The following is a 19,493-nucleotide window of genomic DNA, read 5'->3' as shown; positions in this document are numbered from 1 at the left end:
TGCCTTCTAACCATTCACAATTCCCTCATGTAGGGGCAACAGAGAAATGTTTCCTACAAGATGGGGTGCAGAACTGTGTTGTCTAATATGTTCTGATACCTATGGAAGTGGAAAGCCCAACGAGCTGTGACCTCCCACACATACAAACACGCACACACACACACATGCGAACACACACATGGCTCTTTTTACCTTATATTTTAAAACATGTTAAAGTTAATATCAATATATTTAAAGCTTATATATATATAATGTTAAAAGGTACAATCACTTGGGCTAGAACCCACAAACTTCAGCATGAATGGTGATAAGCCTGTTTCCCTAACCTCTAGGCTACAGCCTCCAGCCTGTTACAGTTTGCCCTTTTACAGGCCTTAGTGTCTGAAACACAGCTACATTAGTCTGAACAAGTAACTGTTATCATTGATCTGTTATGACCATAGACAGCAACATGAGGAGCTTTTAATACAGTACAGGAACCACAGAACCCAGCACTGCCCTGCTTCCCTATATATACTGTGTGCTGAAACTAGGATAGATTTACAAATCTTACAGAGCACAAGATATATATGTCTGCAGAAAGATGGTCTGTGGGAGTTACTACATTCATTCTCATTGGTTCAAAAAGCATCCTAATAAAGACTACTATATAACTTGGCTGTGGCTTTGGCTCTAATTGGGTGATTCATGAAAAAAAAAAAAAAAAAAAAAAACATGAATGATACATCCTGGCCGGCGGGCCGGGTTCAGGACCCTGGCGGGCCGCATGCGGTCCGTGGGCCGTAGTTTGAGGACCCCTGATTTAGAATATAATGCTAATTGTCTGCAAGAAAGCTGTATTAGTCTAGATAAGTAATTATCATGATTGATCTGTTTTGAACATAGACACACACACTGTCCTGCTGCCTTCTAACCATTCACAATTCCCTCATGTAGGGGCAACAGAGAAATGTTTCCTACAAGATGGGGTGCAGAACTGTGTTGTCTAATATGTTCTGATACCTATGGAAGTGGAAAGCCCAACGAGCTGTGACCTCCCACACATACAAACACACACGCGCACACACACACATGGCTCTTTTTAACTTATATTTTAAAACATGTTAAAGTTAATATCAATATATTTAAAGCTTATATATATATAATGTTAAAAGGTACAATCACTTGGGCTAGAACCCACAAATTTCACCATGAATGGTGATAAGCCTGGCCGGCGGGCCGGGTTCAGGACCCTGGCGGGCCGCATGCGGTCCGTGGGCCGTAGTTTGAGGACCCCTGATTTAGAATATAATGCTAATTGTCTGCAAGAAAGCTGTATTAGTCTAGATAAGTAATTATCATGATTGATCTGTTTTGAACATAGACACACACACTGTCCTGCTGCCTTCTAACCAGTCACAATTCCCTCATGTAGGGGCAACAGTGTAATGTTTCCTACAAGTTGGGGTGCAGAACTGTGTTGTCTATTATGTTCTGATACCTAAGGAAGTGGAAAGCCCAACGAGCTGTGACCTCCCACACATACAAACACGCACACACACACACATGCGCACACACACATGGCTCTTTTTACCTTATATTTTAAAACATGTTAAAGTTAATATCAATATATTTAAAGCTTATATATATATATAATGTTAAAAGGTACAATCACTTGGGCTAGAACCCACAAACTTCAGCATGAATGGTGATAAGCCTGTTTCCCTAACCTCTAGGCTACAGCCTCCAGCCTGTTACAGTTTGCCCTTTTACAGGCCTAAGTGTCTGAAACACAGCTACATTAGTCTGGACAAGTAACTGTTATCATTGATCTGTTATGACCATAGACAGCAACATGAGGAGCTTTTAATACAGTACAGGAACCACAGAACCCAGCACTGCCCTGCTTCCCTATATATACTGTGTGCTGAAACTAGGATAGATTTACAAATCTTACAGAGCACAAGATATATATGTCTGCAGAAAGATGGTCTGTGGGAGTTACTACATTCATTCTCATTGGTTCAAAAATCATCCTAATAAAGACTACTATATAACTTGGCTGTGGCTTTGGCTCTAATTGGGTGATTCATGAAAAAAAAAAAAAAAAAAAACCATGAATGATACATCCTGGCCGGCGGGCCGGGTTCAGGACCCTGGCGGGCTGCATGCGGTCCATGGGCCATAGTTTGAGGACCCCATATTTAGAATATAAGGCAAATTGTCTGCAAGAAAGCTGTATTAGTCTAGATAAGTAATTGTCATGATTGATCTGTTTTGAACATAGACACACACACTGTCCTGCTGCCTTCTAACCAGTCACAATTCCCTCATGTAGGGGCAACAGTGTAATGTTTCCTACAAGTTGGGGTGCAGAACTGTGTTGTCTAATATGTTCTGATACCTAAGGAAGTGGAAAGCCCAACGAGCTGTGACCTCCCACACATACAAACACGCACACACACACACATGCGAACACACACATGGCTCTTTTTACCTTATATTTTAAAACATGTTAAAGTTAATATCAATATATTTAAAGCTTATATATATATAATGTTAAAAGGTACAATCACTTGGGCTAGAACCCACAAACTTCAGCATGAATGGTGATAAGCCTGTTTCCCTAACCTCTAGGCTACAGCCTCCAGCCTGTCACAGTTTGCCCTTTTACAGGCCTTAGTGTCTGAAACACAGCTACATTAGTCTGAACAAGTAACTGTTATCATTGATCTGTTATGACCATAGACAGCAACATGAGGAGCTTTTAATACAGTACAGGAACCACAGAACCCAGCACTGCCCTGCTTCCCTATATATACTGTGTGCTGAAACTAGGATAGATTTACAAATCTTACAGAGCACAAGATATATATGTCTGCAGAAAGATGGTCTGTGGGAGTTACTACATTCATTCTCATTGGTTCAAAAAGCATCCTAATAAAGACTACTATATAACTTGGCTGTGGCTTTGGCTCTAATTGGGTGATTCATGAAAAAAAAAAAAAAAAAAAAAACCATGAATGATACATCCTGGCCGGCGGGCCGGGTTCAGGACCCTGGCGGGCCGCATGCGGTCCGTGGGCCGTAGTTTGAGGACCCCTGATTTAGAATATAATGCTAATTGTCTGCAAGAAAGCTGTATTAGTCTAGATAAGTAATTATCATGATTGATCTGTTTTGAACATAGACACACACACTGTCCTGCTGCCTTCTAACCATTCACAATTCCCTCATGTAGGGGCAACAGAGAAATGTTTCCTACAAGATGGGGTGCAGAACTGTGTTGTCTAATATGTTCTGATACCTATGGAAGTGGAAAGCCCAACGAGCTGTGACCTCCCACACATACAAACACACACGCGCACACACACACATGGCTCTTTTTAACTTATATTTTAAAACATGTTAAAGTTAATATCAATATATTTAAAGCTTATATATATATAATGTTAAAAGGTACAATCACTTGGGCTAGAACCCACAAATTTCACCATGAATGGTGATAAGCCTGGCCGGCGGGCCGGGTTCAGGACCCTGGCGGGCCGCATGCGGTCCGTGGGCCGTAGTTTGAGGACCCCTGATTTAGAATATAATGCTAATTGTCTGCAAGAAAGCTGTATTAGTCTAGATAAGTAATTATCATGATTGATCTGTTTTGAACATAGACACACACACTGTCCTGCTGCCTTCTAACCAGTCACAATTCCCTCATGTAGGGGCAACAGTGTAATGTTTCCTACAAGTTGGGGTGCAGAACTGTGTTGTCTATTATGTTCTGATACCTAAGGAAGTGGAAAGCCCAACGAGCTGTGACCTCCCACACATACAAACACGCACACACACACACATGCTCACACACACATGACTCTTTTTAACTTATATTTTAAAACATGTTAAAGTTAATATCAATATATTTAAAGCTTATATATATATAATGTTACAAGGTACAATCACTTGGGCTAGAACCCACAAACTTCAACATGAATGGTGATAAGCCCGTTTCCCTAACCTCTAGGCTACAGCCTCCAGCCTGTTACAGTTTGCCCTTTTACAGGCCTAAGTGTCTGAAACACAGCTACATTAGTCTGGACAAGCAACTGTTATCATTGATCTGTTATGACCATAGACAGCAAAATGAGGAGCTTTTAATACAGTACAGGAACCACAGAACCCAGCACTGCCCTGCTTCCCTATATATACTGTGTGCTGAAACTAGGATAGATTTACAAATCTTACAGAGCACAAGATATATATGTCTGCAGAAAGATGGTCTGTGGGAGTTACTACATTCATTCTCATTGGTTCAAAAAGCATCCTAATAAAGACTACTATATAACTTGGCTGTGGCTTTGGCTCTAATTGGGTGATTCATGAAAAAAAAAAAAAAAAAAAACCATGAATGATACATCCTGGCCGGCGGGCCGGGTTCAGGACCCTGGCGGGCCGCATGCGGTCCGTGGGCCGTAGTTTGAGGACCCCTGATTTAGAATATAAGGCAAATTGTCTGCAAGAAAGCTGTATTAGTCTAGATAAGTAATTGTCATGATTGATCTGTTTTGAACATAGACACACACACTGTCCTGCTGCCTTCTAACCAGTCACAATTCCCTCATGTAGGGGCAACAGTGTAATGTTTCCTACAAGATGGGGTGCAGAACTGTGTTGTCTATTATGTTCTGATACCTAAGGAAGTGGAAAGCCCAACGAGCTGTGACCTCCCACACATACAAACACGCACACACATACACATGCGCACACACACATGGCTCTTTTTAACTTATATTTTAAAACATGTTAAAGTTAATATCAATATATTTAAAGCTTATATATATATAATGTTAAAAGGTACAATCACTTGGGCTAGAACCCACAATTTTCAGCATGAATGTTGATAAGCCCGTTTCCCTAACCTCTAGGCTACAGCCTCCAGCCTGTTACAGTTTGCCCTTTTACTGGCCTAAGTGTCTGAAACACAGCTACATTAGTCTGGACAAGTAACTGTTATCATTGATCTGTTATGACCATAGACAGCAAAATGAGGAGCTTTTAATACAGTACAGGAACCACAGAACCCAGCACTGCCCTGCTTCCCTATATATACTGTGTGCTGAAACTAGGATAGATTTACAAATCTTACAGAGCACAAGATATATATGTCTGCAGAAAGATGGTCTGTGGGAGTTACTACATTCATTCTCATTGGTTCAAAAAGCATCCTAATAAAGACTACTATATAACTTGGCTGTGGCTTTGGCTCTAATTGGGTGATTCATGAAAAAAAAAAAAAAAAAAAACCATGAATGATACATCCTGGCCGGCGGGCCGGGTTCAGGACCCTGGCGGGCTGCATGCGGTCCATGGGCCATAGTTTGAGGACCCCTGATTTAGAATATAAGGCAAATTGTCTGCAAGAAAGCTGTATTAGTCTAGATAAATAATTATCATGATTTATCTGTTTTGAACATAGACACACACACTGTCCTGCTGCCTTCTAACCATTCACAATTCCCTCATGTAGGGGCAACAGAGAAATGTTTCCTACAAGATGGGGTGCAGAACTGTGTTGTCTAATATGTTCTGATACCTATGGAAGTGGAAAGCCCAACGAGCTGTGACCTCCCACACATACAAACACGCACACACACACACATGGCTCTTTTTACCTTATATTTTAAAACATGTTAAAGTTAATATCAATATATTTAAAGCTTATATATATATAATGTTAAAAGGTACAATCACTTGGGCTAGAACCCACAAACTTCAGCATGAATGGTGATAAGCCTGTTTCCCTAACCTCTAGGCTACAGCCTCCAGCCTGTTACAGTTTGCCCTTTTACAGGCCTAAGTGTCTGAAACACAGCTACATTAGTCTGGACAAGTAACTGTTATCATTGATCTGTTATGACCATAGACAGCAAAATGAGGAGCTTTTAATACAGTACAGGAACCACAGAACCCAGCACTGCCCTGCTTCCCTATATATACTGTGTGCTGAAACTAGGATAGATTTACAAATCTTACAGAGCACAAGATATATATGTCTGCAGAAAGATGGTCTGTGGGAGTTACTACATTCATTCTCATTGGTTCAAAAAGCATCCTAATAAAGACTACTATATAACTTGGCTGTGGCTTTGGCTCTAATTGGGTGATTCATGAAAAAAAAAAAAAAAAAAAACCATGAATGATACATCCTGGCCGGCGGGCCGGGTTCAGGACCCTGGCGGGCCGCATGCGGTCCGTGGGCCGTAGTTTGAGGACCCCTGATTTAGAATATAAGGCAAATTGTCTGCAAGAAAGCTGTATTAGTCTAGATAAGTAATTGTCATGATTGATCTGTTTTGAACATAGACACACACACTGTCCTGCTGCCTTCTAACCAGTCACAATTCCCTCATGTAGGGGCAACAGTGTAATGTTTCCTACAAGATGGGGTGCAGAACTGTGTTGTCTATTATGTTCTGATACCTAAGGAAGTGGAAAGCCCAACGAGCTGTGACCTCCCACACATACAAACACGCACACACATACACATGCGCACACACACATGGCTCTTTTTAACTTATATTTTAAAACATGTTAAAGTTAATATCAATATATTTAAAGCTTATATATATATAATGTTAAAAGGTACAATCACTTGGGCTAGAACCCACAATTTTCAGCATGAATGTTGATAAGCCCGTTTCCCTAACCTCTAGGCTACAGCCTCCAGCCTGTTACAGTTTGCCCTTTTACTGGCCTAAGTGTCTGAAACACAGCTACATTAGTCTGGACAAGTAACTGTTATCATTGATCTGTTATGACCATAGACAGCAAAATGAGGAGCTTTTAATACAGTACAGGAACCACAGAACCCAGCACTGCCCTGCTTCCCTATATATACTGTGTGCTGAAACTAGGATAGATTTACAAATCTTACAGAGCACAAGATATATATGTCTGCAGAAAGATGGTCTGTGGGAGTTACTACATTCATTCTCATTGGTTCAAAAAGCATCCTAATAAAGACTACTATATAACTTGGCTGTGGCTTTGGCTCTAATTGGGTGATTCATGAAAAAAAAAAAAAAAAAAAACCATGAATGATACATCCTGGCCGGCGGGCCGGGTTCAGGACCCTGGCGGGCTGCATGCGGTCCATGGGCCATAGTTTGAGGACCCCTGATTTAGAATATAAGGCAAATTGTCTGCAAGAAAGCTGTATTAGTCTAGATAAATAATTATCATGATTTATCTGTTTTGAACATAGACACACACACTGTCCTGCTGCCTTCTAACCATTCACAATTCCCTCATGTAGGGGCAACAGAGAAATGTTTCCTACAAGATGGGGTGCAGAACTGTGTTGTCTAATATGTTCTGATACCTATGGAAGTGGAAAGCCCAACGAGCTGTGACCTCCCACACATACAAACACGCACACACACACACATGGCTCTTTTTACCTTATATTTTAAAACATGTTAAAGTTAATATCAATATATTTAAAGCTTATATATATATAATGTTAAAAGGTACAATCACTTGGGCTAGAACCCACAAACTTCAGCATGAATGGTGATAAGCCTGTTTCCCTAACCTCTAGGCTACAGCCTCCAGCCTGTTACAGTTTGCCCTTTTACAGGCCTAAGTGTCTGAAACACAGCTACATTAGTCTGGACAAGTAACTGTTATCATTGATCTGTTATGACCATAGACAGCAAAATGAGGAGCTTTTAATACAGTACAGGAACCACAGAACCCAGCACTGCCCTGCTTCCCTATATATACTGTGTGCTGAAACTAGGATAGATTTACAAATCTTACAGAGCACAAGATATATATGTCTGCAGAAAGATGGTCTGTGGGAGTTACTACATTCATTCTCATTGGTTCAAAAAGCATCCTAATAAAGACTACTATATAACTTGGCTGTGGCTTTGGCTCTAATTGGGTGATTCATGAAAAAAAAAAAAAAAAAAAAAACATGAATGATACATCCTGGCCGGCGGGCCGGGTTCAGGACCCTGGCGGGCTGCATGCGGTCCATGGGCCATAGTTTGAGGACCCCATATTTAGAATATAAGGCAAATTGTCTGCAAGAAAGCTGTATTAGTCTAGATAAGTAATTGTCATGATTGATCTGTTTTGAACATAGACACACACACTGTCCTGCTGCCTTCTAACCAGTCACAATTCCCTCATGTAGGGGCAACAGTGTAATGTTTCCTACAAGTTGGGGTGCAGAACTGTGTTGTCTATTATGTTCTGATACCTAAGGAAGTGGAAAGCCCAACGAGCTGTGACCTCCCACACATACAAACACGCACACACACACACATGCGCACACACACATGGCTCTTTTTACCTTATATTTTAAAACATGTTAAAGTTAATATCAATATATTTAAAGCTTATATATATATAATGTTAAAAGGTACAATCACTTGGGCTAGAACCCACAAACTTCAGCATGAATGGTGATAAGCCTGTTTCCCTAACCTCTAGGCTACAGCCTCCAGCCTGTTACAGTTTGCCCTTTTACTGGCCTAAGTGTCTGAAACACAGCTACATTAGTCTGGACAAGTAACTGTTATCATTGATCTGTTATGACCATAGACAGCAACATGAGGAGCTTTTAATACAGTACAGGAACCACAGAACCCAGCACTGCCCTGCTTCCCTATATATACTGTGTGCTGAAACTAGGATAGATTTACAAATCTTACAGAGCACAAGATATATATGTCTGCAGAAAGATGGTCTGTGGGAGTTACTACATTCATTCTCATTGGTTCAAAAATCATCCTAATAAAGACTACTATATAACTTGGCTGTGGCTTTGGCTCTAATTGGGTGATTCATGAAAAAAAAAAAAAAAAAAAACCATGAATGATACATCCTGGCCGGCGGGCCGGGTTCAGGACCCTGGCGGGCTGCATGCGGTCCGTGGGCCGTAGTTTGAGGACCCCTGATTTAGAATATAATGCTAATTGTCTGCAAGAAAGCTGTATTAGTCTAGATAAGTAATTATCATGATTGATCTGTTTTGAACATAGACACACACACTGTCCTGCTGCCTTCTAACCATTCACAATTCCCTCATGTAGGGGCAACAGAGAAATGTTTCCTACAAGATGGGGTGCAGAACTGTGTTGTCTAATATGTTCTGATACCTATGGAAGTGGAAAGCCCAACGAGCTGTGACCTCCCACACATACAAACACACACGCGCACACACACACATGGCTCTTTTTAACTTATATTTTAAAACATGTTAAAGTTAATATCAATATATTTAAAGTTTATATATATAATGTAAAAAGGTACAGTCACTTGGGCTAGAACCCACAAATTTCACCATGAATGGTGATAAGCCTGGCCGGCGGGCCGGGTTCAGGACCCTGGCGGGCCGCATGCGGTCCGTGGGCCGTAGTTTGAGGACCCCTGATTTAGAATATAAGGCAAATTGTCTGCAAGAAAGCTGTATTAGTCTAGATAAGTAATTGTCATGACTGATCTGTTTTGAACATAGACACACACACTGTCCTGCTGCCTTCTAACCAGTCACAATTCCCTCATGTAGGGGCAACAGTGTAATGTTTCCTACAAGTTGGGGTGCAGAACTGTGTTGTCTATTATGTTCTGATACCTAAGGAAGTGGAAAGCCCAACGAGCTGTGACCTCCCACACATACAAACACGCACACACACACACATGCGCACACACACATGGCTCTTTTTACCTTATATTTTAAAACATGTTAAAGTTAATATCAATATATTTAAAGCTTATATATATATAATGTTAAAAGGTACAATCACTTGGGCTAGAACCCACAAACTTCAGCATGAATGGTGATAAGCCTGTTTCCCTAACCTCTAGGCTACAGCCTCCAGCCTGTTACAGTTTGCCCTTTTACTGGCCTAAGTGTCTGAAACACAGCTACATTAGTCTGGACAAGTAACTGTTATCATTGATCTGTTATGACCATAGACAGCAAAATGAGGAGCTTTTAATACAGTACAGGAACCAAAGAACCCAGCACTGCCCTGCTTCCCTATATATACTGTGTGCTGAAACTAGGATAGATTTACAAATCTTACAGAGCACAAGATATATATGTCTGCAGAAAGATGGTCTGTGGGAGTTACTACATTCATTCTCATTGGTTCAAAAATCATCCTAATAAAGACTACTATATAACTTGGCTGTGGCTTTGGCTCTAATTGGGTGATTCATGAAAAAAAAAAAAAAAAAAAAAACCATGAATGATACATCCTGGCCGGCGGGCCGGGTTCAGGACCCTGGCGGGCTGCATGCGGTCCGTGGGCCGTAGTTTGAGGACCCCTGATTTAGAATATAATGCTAATTGTCTGCAAGAAAGCTGTATTAGTCTAGATAAGTAATTATCATATGATTGATCTGTTTTGAACATAGACACACACACTGTCCTGCTGCCTTCTAACCATTCACAATTCCCTCATGTAGGGGCAACAGAGAAATGTTTCCTACAAGATGGGGTGCAGAACTGTGTTGTCTAATATGTTCTGATACCTATGGAAGTGGAAAGCCCAACGAGCTGTGACCTCCCACACATACAAACACGCACACACACACACATGCGCACACACACATGGCTCTTTTTACCTTATATTTTAAAACATGTTAAAGTTAATATCAATATATTTAAAGCTTATATATATATAATGTTAAAAGGTACAATCACTTGGGCTAGAACCCACAAACTTCAGCATGAATGGTGATAAGCCCGTTTCCCTAACCTCTAGGCTACAGCCTCCAGCCTGTTACAGTTTGCCCTTTTACAGGCCTAAGTGTCTGAAACACAGCTACATTAGTCTGGACAAGTAACTGTTATCATTGATCTGTTATGACCATAGACAGCAACATGAGGAGCTTTTAATACAGTACAGGAACCACAGAACCCAGCACTGCCCTGCTTCCCTATATATACTGTGTGCTGAAACTAGGATAGATTTACAAATCTTACAGAGCACAAGATATATATGTCTGCAGAAAGATGGTCTGTGGGAGTTACTACATTCATTCTCATTGGTTCAAAAATCATCCTAATAAAGACTACTATATAACTTGGCTGTGGCTTTGGCTCTAATTGGGTGATTCATGAAAAAAAAAAATAAAAAAAACATGAATGATACATCCTGGCCGGCGGGCCGGGTTCAGGACCCTGGCGGGCCGCATGCGGTCCGTGGGCCGTAGTTTGAGGACCCCTGATTTAGAATATAAGGCAAATTGTCTGCAAGAAAGCTGTATTAGTCTAGATAAGTAATTGTCATGATTGATCTGTTTTGAACATAGACACACACACTGTCCTGCTGCCTTCTAACCATTCACAATTCCCTCATGTAGGGGCAACAGAGAAATGTTTCCTACAAGATGGGGTGCAGAACTGTGTTGTCTAATATGTTCTGATACCTATGGAAGTGGAAAGCCCAACGAGCTGTGACCTCCCACACATACAAACACGCACACACACACACATGCGCACACACACATGGCTCTTTTTACCTTATATTTTAAAACATGTTAAAGTTAATATCAATATATTTAAAGCTTATATATATATAATGTTAAAAGGTACAATCACTTGGGCTAGAACCCACAAATTTCACCATGAATGGTGATAAGCCTGGCCGGCGGGCCGGGTTCAGGACCCTGGCGGGCCGCATGCGGTCCGTGGGCCGTAGTTTGAGGACCCCTGATTTAGAATATAATGCTAATTGTCTGCAAGAAAGCTGTATTAGTCTAGATAAGTAATTATCATGATTGATCTGTTTTGAACATAGACACACACACTGTCCTGCTGCCTTCTAACCATTCACAATTCCCTCATGTAGGGGCAACAGAGAAATGTTTCCTACAAGATGGGGTGCAGAACTGTGTTGTCTAATATGTTCTGATACCTATGGAAGTGGAAAGCCCAACGAGCTGTGACCTCCCACACATACAAACACACACGCGCACACACACACATGGCTCTTTTTAACTTATATTTTAAAACATGTTAAAGTTAATATCAATATATTTAAAGTTTATATATATAATGTAAAAAGGTACAGTCACTTGGGCTAGAACCCACAAATTTCACCATGAATGGTGATAAGCCTGGCCGGCGGGCCGGGTTCAGGACCCTGGCGGGCCGCATGCGGTCCGTGGGCCGTAGTTTGAGGACCCCTGATTTAGAATATAAGGCAAATTGTCTGCAAGAAAGCTGTATTAGTCTAGATAAGTAATTGTCATGACTGATCTGTTTTGAACATAGACACACACACTGTCCTGCTGCCTTCTAACCAGTCACAATTCCCTCATGTAGGGGCAACAGTGTAATGTTTCCTACAAGTTGGGGTGCAGAACTGTGTTGTCTATTATGTTCTGATACCTAAGGAAGTGGAAAGCCCAACGAGCTGTGACCTCCCACACATACAAACACGCACACACACACACATGCGCACACACACATGGCTCTTTTTACCTTATATTTTAAAACATGTTAAAGTTAATATCAATATATTTAAAGCTTATATATATATAATGTTAAAAGGTACAATCACTTGGGCTAGAACCCACAAACTTCAGCATGAATGGTGATAAGCCTGTTTCCCTAACCTCTAGGCTACAGCCTCCAGCCTGTTACAGTTTGCCCTTTTACTGGCCTAAGTGTCTGAAACACAGCTACATTAGTCTGGACAAGTAACTGTTATCATTGATCTGTTATGACCATAGACAGCAAAATGAGGAGCTTTTAATACAGTACAGGAACCAAAGAACCCAGCACTGCCCTGCTTCCCTATATATACTGTGTGCTGAAACTAGGATAGATTTACAAATCTTACAGAGCACAAGATATATATGTCTGCAGAAAGATGGTCTGTGGGAGTTACTACATTCATTCTCATTGGTTCAAAAATCATCCTAATAAAGACTACTATATAACTTGGCTGTGGCTTTGGCTCTAATTGGGTGATTCATGAAAAAAAAAAAAAAAAAAAAACCATGAATGATACATCCTGGCCGGCGGGCCGGGTTCAGGACCCTGGCGGGCTGCATGCGGTCCGTGGGCCGTAGTTTGAGGACCCCTGATTTAGAATATAATGCTAATTGTCTGCAAGAAAGCTGTATTAGTCTAGATAAGTAATTATCATATGATTGATCTGTTTTGAACATAGACACACACACTGTCCTGCTGCCTTCTAACCATTCACAATTCCCTCATGTAGGGGCAACAGAGAAATGTTTCCTACAAGATGGGGTGCAGAACTGTGTTGTCTAATATGTTCTGATACCTATGGAAGTGGAAAGCCCAACGAGCTGTGACCTCCCACACATACAAACACGCACACACACACACATGCGCACACACACATGGCTCTTTTTACCTTATATTTTAAAACATGTTAAAGTTAATATCAATATATTTAAAGCTTATATATATATATAATGTTAAAAGGTACAATCACTTGGGCTAGAACCCACAAACTTCAGCATGAATGGTGATAAGCCCGTTTCCCTAACCTCTAGGCTACAGCCTCCAGCCTGTTACAGTTTGCCCTTTTACAGGCCTAAGTGTCTGAAACACAGCTACATTAGTCTGGACAAGTAACTGTTATCATTGATCTGTTATGACCATAGACAGCAACATGAGGAGCTTTTAATACAGTACAGGAACCACAGAACCCAGCACTGCCCTGCTTCCCTATATATACTGTGTGCTGAAACTAGGATAGATTTACAAATCTTACAGAGCACAAGATATATATGTCTGCAGAAAGATGGTCTGTGGGAGTTACTACATTCATTCTCATTGGTTCAAAAATCATCCTAATAAAGACTACTATATAACTTGGCTGTGGCTTTGGCTCTAATTGGGTGATTCATGAAAAAAAAAAATAAAAAAAACATGAATGATACATCCTGGCCGGCGGGCCGGGTTCAGGACCCTGGCGGGCCGCATGCGGTCCGTGGGCCGTAGTTTGAGGACCCCTGATTTAGAATATAAGGCAAATTGTCTGCAAGAAAGCTGTATTAGTCTAGATAAGTAATTGTCATGATTGATCTGTTTTGAACATAGACACACACACTGTCCTGCTGCCTTCTAACCATTCACAATTCCCTCATGTAGGGGCAACAGAGAAATGTTTCCTACAAGATGGGGTGCAGAACTGTGTTGTCTAATATGTTCTGATACCTATGGAAGTGGAAAGCCCAACGAGCTGTGACCTCCCACACATACAAACACGCACACACACACACATGCGCACACACACATGGCTCTTTTTACCTTATATTTTAAAACATGTTAAAGTTAATATCAATATATTTAAAGCTTATATATATATAATGTTAAAAGGTACAATCACTTGGGCTAGAACCCACAAATTTCACCATGAATGGTGATAAGCCTGGCCGGCGGGCCGGGTTCAGGACCCTGGCGGGCCGCATGCGGTCCGTGGGCCGTAGTTTGAGGACCCCTGATTTAGAATATAATGCTAATTGTCTGCAAGAAAGCTGTATTAGTCTAGATAAGTAATTATCATATGATTGATCTGTTTTGAACATAGACACACACACTGTCCTGCTGCCTTCTAACCAGTCACAATTCCCTCATGTAGGGGCAACAGTGTAATGTTTCCTACAAGTTGGGGTGCAGAACTGTGTTGTCTATTATGTTCTGATACCTAAGGAAGTGGAAAGCCCAACGAGCTGTGACCTCCCACACATACAAACACGCACACACACACACATGCTCACACACACATGACTCTTTTTAACTTATATTTTAAAACATGTTAAAGTTAATATCAATATATTTAAAGCTTATATATATATAATGTTAAAAGGTACAATCACTTGGGCTAGAACCCACAAACTTCAACATGAATGGTGATAAGCCCGTTCCCCTAACCTCTAGGCTACAGCCTCCAGCCTGTTACAGTTTGCCCTTTTACAGGCCTAAGTGTCTGAAACACAGCTACATTAGTCTGGACAAGCAACTGTTATCATTGATCTGTTATGACCATAGACAGCAAAATGAGGAGCTTTTAATACAGTACAGGAACCACAGAACCCAGCACTGCCCTGCTTCCCTATATATACTGTGTGCTGAAACTAGGATAGATTTACAAATCTTACAGAGCACAAGATATATATGTCTGCAGAAAGATGGTCTGTGGGAGTTACTACATTCATTCTCATTGGTTCAAAAAGCATCCTAATAAAGACTACTATATAACTTGGCTGTGGCTTTGGCTCTAATTGGGTGATTCATGAAAAAAAAAACAAAAAAAAACCATGAATGATACATCCTGGCCGGCGGGCCGGGTTCAGGACCCTGGCGGGCCGCATGCGGTCCGTGGGCCGTAGTTTGAGGACCCCTGATTTAGAATATAAGGCAAATTGTCTGCAAGAAAGCTGTATTAGTCTAGATAAGTAATTGTCATGATTGATCTGTTTTGAACATAGACACACACACTGTCCTGCTGCCTTCTAACCAGTCACAATTCCCTCATGTAGGGGCAACAGTGTAATGTTTCCTACAAGATGGGGTGCAGAACTGTGTTGTCTATTATGTTCTGATACCTAAGGAAGTGGAAAGCCCAACGAGCTGTGACCTCCCACACATACAAACACGCACACACACACACATGCGCACACACACATGGCTCTTTTTAACTTATATTTTAAAACATGTTAAAGTTAATATCAATATATTTAAAGCTTATATATATATAATGTTAAAAGGTACAATCACTTGGGCTAGAACCCACAATTTTCAGCATGAATGGTGATAAGCCCGTTTCCCTAACCTCTAGGCTACAGCCTCCAGCCTGTTACAGTTTGCCCTTTTACTGGCCTAAGTTTCTGAAACACAGCTACATTAGTCTGGACAAGTAACTGTTATCATTGATCTGTTATGACCATAGACAGCAAAATGAGGAGCTTTTAATACAGTACAGGAACCACAGAACCCAGCACTGCCCTGCTTCCCTATATATACTGTGTGCTGAAACTAGGATAGATTTACAAATCTTACAGAGCACAAGATATATATGTCTGCAGAAAGATGGTCTGTGGGAGTTACTACATTCATTCTCATTGGTTCAAAAATCATCCTAATAAAGACTACTATATAACTTGGCTGTGGCTTTGGCTCTAATTGGGTGATTCATGAAAAAAAAAAAAAAAAAAAACCATGAATGATACATCCTGGCCGGCGGGCCGGGTTCAGGACCCTGGCGGGCTGCATGCGGTCCATGGGCCATAGTTTGAGGACCCCATATTTAGAATATAAGGCAAATTGTCTGCAAGAAAGCTGTATTAGTCTAGATAAGTAATTGTCATGATTGATCTGTTTTGAACATAGACACACACACTGTCCTGCTGCCTTCTAACCAGTCACAATTCCCTCATGTAGGGGCAACAGTGTAATGTTTCCTACAAGTTGGGGTGCAGAACTGTGTTGTCTATTATGTTCTGATACCTAAGGAAGTGGAAAGCCCAACGAGCTGTGACCTCCCACACATACAAACACGCACACACACACACATGCGAACACACACATGGCTCTTTTTACCTTATATTTTAAAACATGTTAAAGTTAATATCAATATATTTAAAGCTTATATATATATAATGTTAAAAGGTACAATCACTTGGGCTAGAACCCACAAACTTCAGCATGAATGGTGATAAGCCTGTTTCCCTAACCTCTAGGCTACAGCCTCCAGCCTGTTACAGTTTGCCCTTTTACAGGCCTTAGTGTCTGAAACACAGCTACATTAGTCTGGACAAGTAACTGTTATCATTGATCTGTTATGACCATAGACAGCAAAATGAGGAGCTTTTAATACAGTACAGGAACCACAGAACCCAGCACTGCCCTGCTTCCCTATATATACTGTGTGCTAAAACTAGGATAGATTTACAAATCTTACAGAGCACAAGATATATATGTCTGCAGAAAGATGGTCTGTGGGAGTTACTACATTCATTCTCATTGGTTCAAAAAGCATCCTAATAAAGACTACTATATAACTTGGCTGTGGCTTTGGCTCTAATTGGGTGATTCATGAAAAAAAAAAAAAAAAAAAACCATGAATGATACATCCTGGCCGGCGGGCCGGGTTCAGGACCCTGGCGGGCCGCATGCGGTCCGTGGGCCGTAGTTTGAGGACCCCTGATTTAGAATATAAGGCAAATTGTCTGCAAGAAAGCTGTATTAGTCTAGATAAGTAATTGTCATGATTGATCTGTTTTGAACATAGACACACACACTGTCCTGCTGCCTTCTAACCATTCACAATTCCCTCATGTAGGGGCAACAGAGAAATGTTTCCTACAAGATGGGGTGCAGAACTGTGTTGTCTATTATGTTCTGATACCTAAGGAAGTGGAAAGCCCAACGAGCTGTGACCTCCCACACATACAAACACGCACACACACACACATGCTCACACACACATGACTCTTTTTAACTTATATTTTAAAACATGTTAAAGTTAATATCAATATATTTAAAGCTTATATATATATAATGTTAAAAGGTACAATCACTTGGGCTAGAACCCACAAACTTCAGCATGAATGGTGATAAGCCCGTTTCCCTAACCTCTAGGCTACAGCCTCCAGCCTGTTAAAGTTTGCCCTTTTACAGGCCTAAGTGTCTGAAACACAGCTACATTAGTCTGGACAAGTAACTGTTATCATTGATCTGTTATGACCATAGACAGCAAAATGAGGAGCTTTTAATACACTACAGAAAAGATGCAGAAAGATGCATCTGCAGAAAGATGGTCTGTGGGAGTTACTACATTCATTCTCATTGGTTCAAAAATCATCCTAATAAAGACTACTATATAACTTGGCTGTGGCTTTGGCTCTAATTGGGTGATTCATGAAAAAAAAAAAAAAAAAAAAACCATGAATGATACATCCTGGCCGGCGGGCCGGGTTCAGGACCCTGGCGGGCTGCATGCGGTCCGTGGGCCGTAGTTTGAGGACCCCTGATTTAGAATATAATGCTAATTGTCTGCAAGAAAGCTGTATTAGTCTAGATAAGTAATTATCATGATTGATCTGTTTTGAACATAGACACACACACTGTCCTGCTGCCTTCTAACCATTCACAATTCCCTCATGTAGGGGCAACAGAGAAATGTTTCCTACAAGATGGGGTGCAGAACTGTGTTGTCTAATATGTTCTGATACCTATGGAAGTGGAAAGCCCAACGAGCTGTGACCTCCCACACATACAAACACGCACACACACACACATGCGCACACACACATGGCTCTTTTTACCTTATATTTTAAAACATGTTAAAGTTAATATCAATATATTTAAAGCTTATATATATATATAATGTTAAAAGGTACAATCACTTGGGCTAGAACCCACAAACTTCAGCATGAATGGTGATAAGCCCGTTTCCCTAACCTCTAGGCTACAGCCTCCAGCCTGTTACAGTTTGCCCTTTTACAGGCCTAAGTGTCTGAAACACAGCTACATTAGTCTGGACAAGTAACTGTTATCATTGATCTGTTATGACCATAGACAGCAACATGAGGAGCTTTTAATACAGTACAGGAACCACAGAACCCAGCACTGCCCTGCTTCCCTATATATACTGTGTGCTGAAACTAGGATAGATTTACAAATCTTACAGAGCACAAGATATATATGTCTGCAGAAAGATGGTCTGTGGGAGTTACTACATTCATTCTCATTGGTTCAAAAATCATCCTAATAAAGACTACTATATAACTTGGCTGTGGCTTTGGCTCTAATTGGGTGATTCATGAAAAAAAAAAATAAAAAAAACATGAATGATACATCCTGGCCGGCGGGCCGGGTTCAGGACCCTGGCGGGCCGCATGCGGTCCGTGGGCCGTAGTTTGAGGACCCCTGATTTAGAATATAAGGCAAATTGTCTGCAAGAAAGCTGTATTAGTCTAGATAAGTAATTGTCATGATTGATCTGTTTTGAACATAGACACACACACTGTCCTGCTGCCTTCTAACCATTCACAATTCCCTCATGTAGGGGCAACAGAGAAATGTTTCCTACAAGATGGGGTGCAGAACTGTGTTGTCTAATATGTTCTGATACCTATGGAAGTGGAAAGCCCAACGAGCTGTGACCTCCCACACATACAAACACGCACACACACACACATGCGCACACACACATGGCTCTTTTTACCTTATATTTTAAAACATGTTAAAGTTAATATCAATATATTTAAAGCTTATATATATATAATGTTAAAAGGTACAATCACTTGGGCTAGAACCCACAAACTTCAGCATGAATGGTGATAAGCCCGTTTCCCTAACCTCTAGGCTACCGCCTCCAGCCTGTTACAGTTTGCCCTTTTACTGGCCTAAGTGTCTGAAACACAGCTACATTAGTCTGGACAAGTAACTGTTATCATTGATCTGTTATGACCATAGACAGCAACATGAGGAGCTTTTAATACAGTACAGG

The sequence above is a fragment of the Pelophylax lessonae genome (genome assembly GCF_965119305.1).
Source record: "Pelophylax lessonae genome assembly, chromosome: 12".
In the NCBI taxonomy this organism is placed as follows: Eukaryota; Metazoa; Chordata; class Amphibia; order Anura; family Ranidae; genus Pelophylax; species Pelophylax lessonae.
This window is presented reverse-complemented; position numbering follows the sequence as displayed.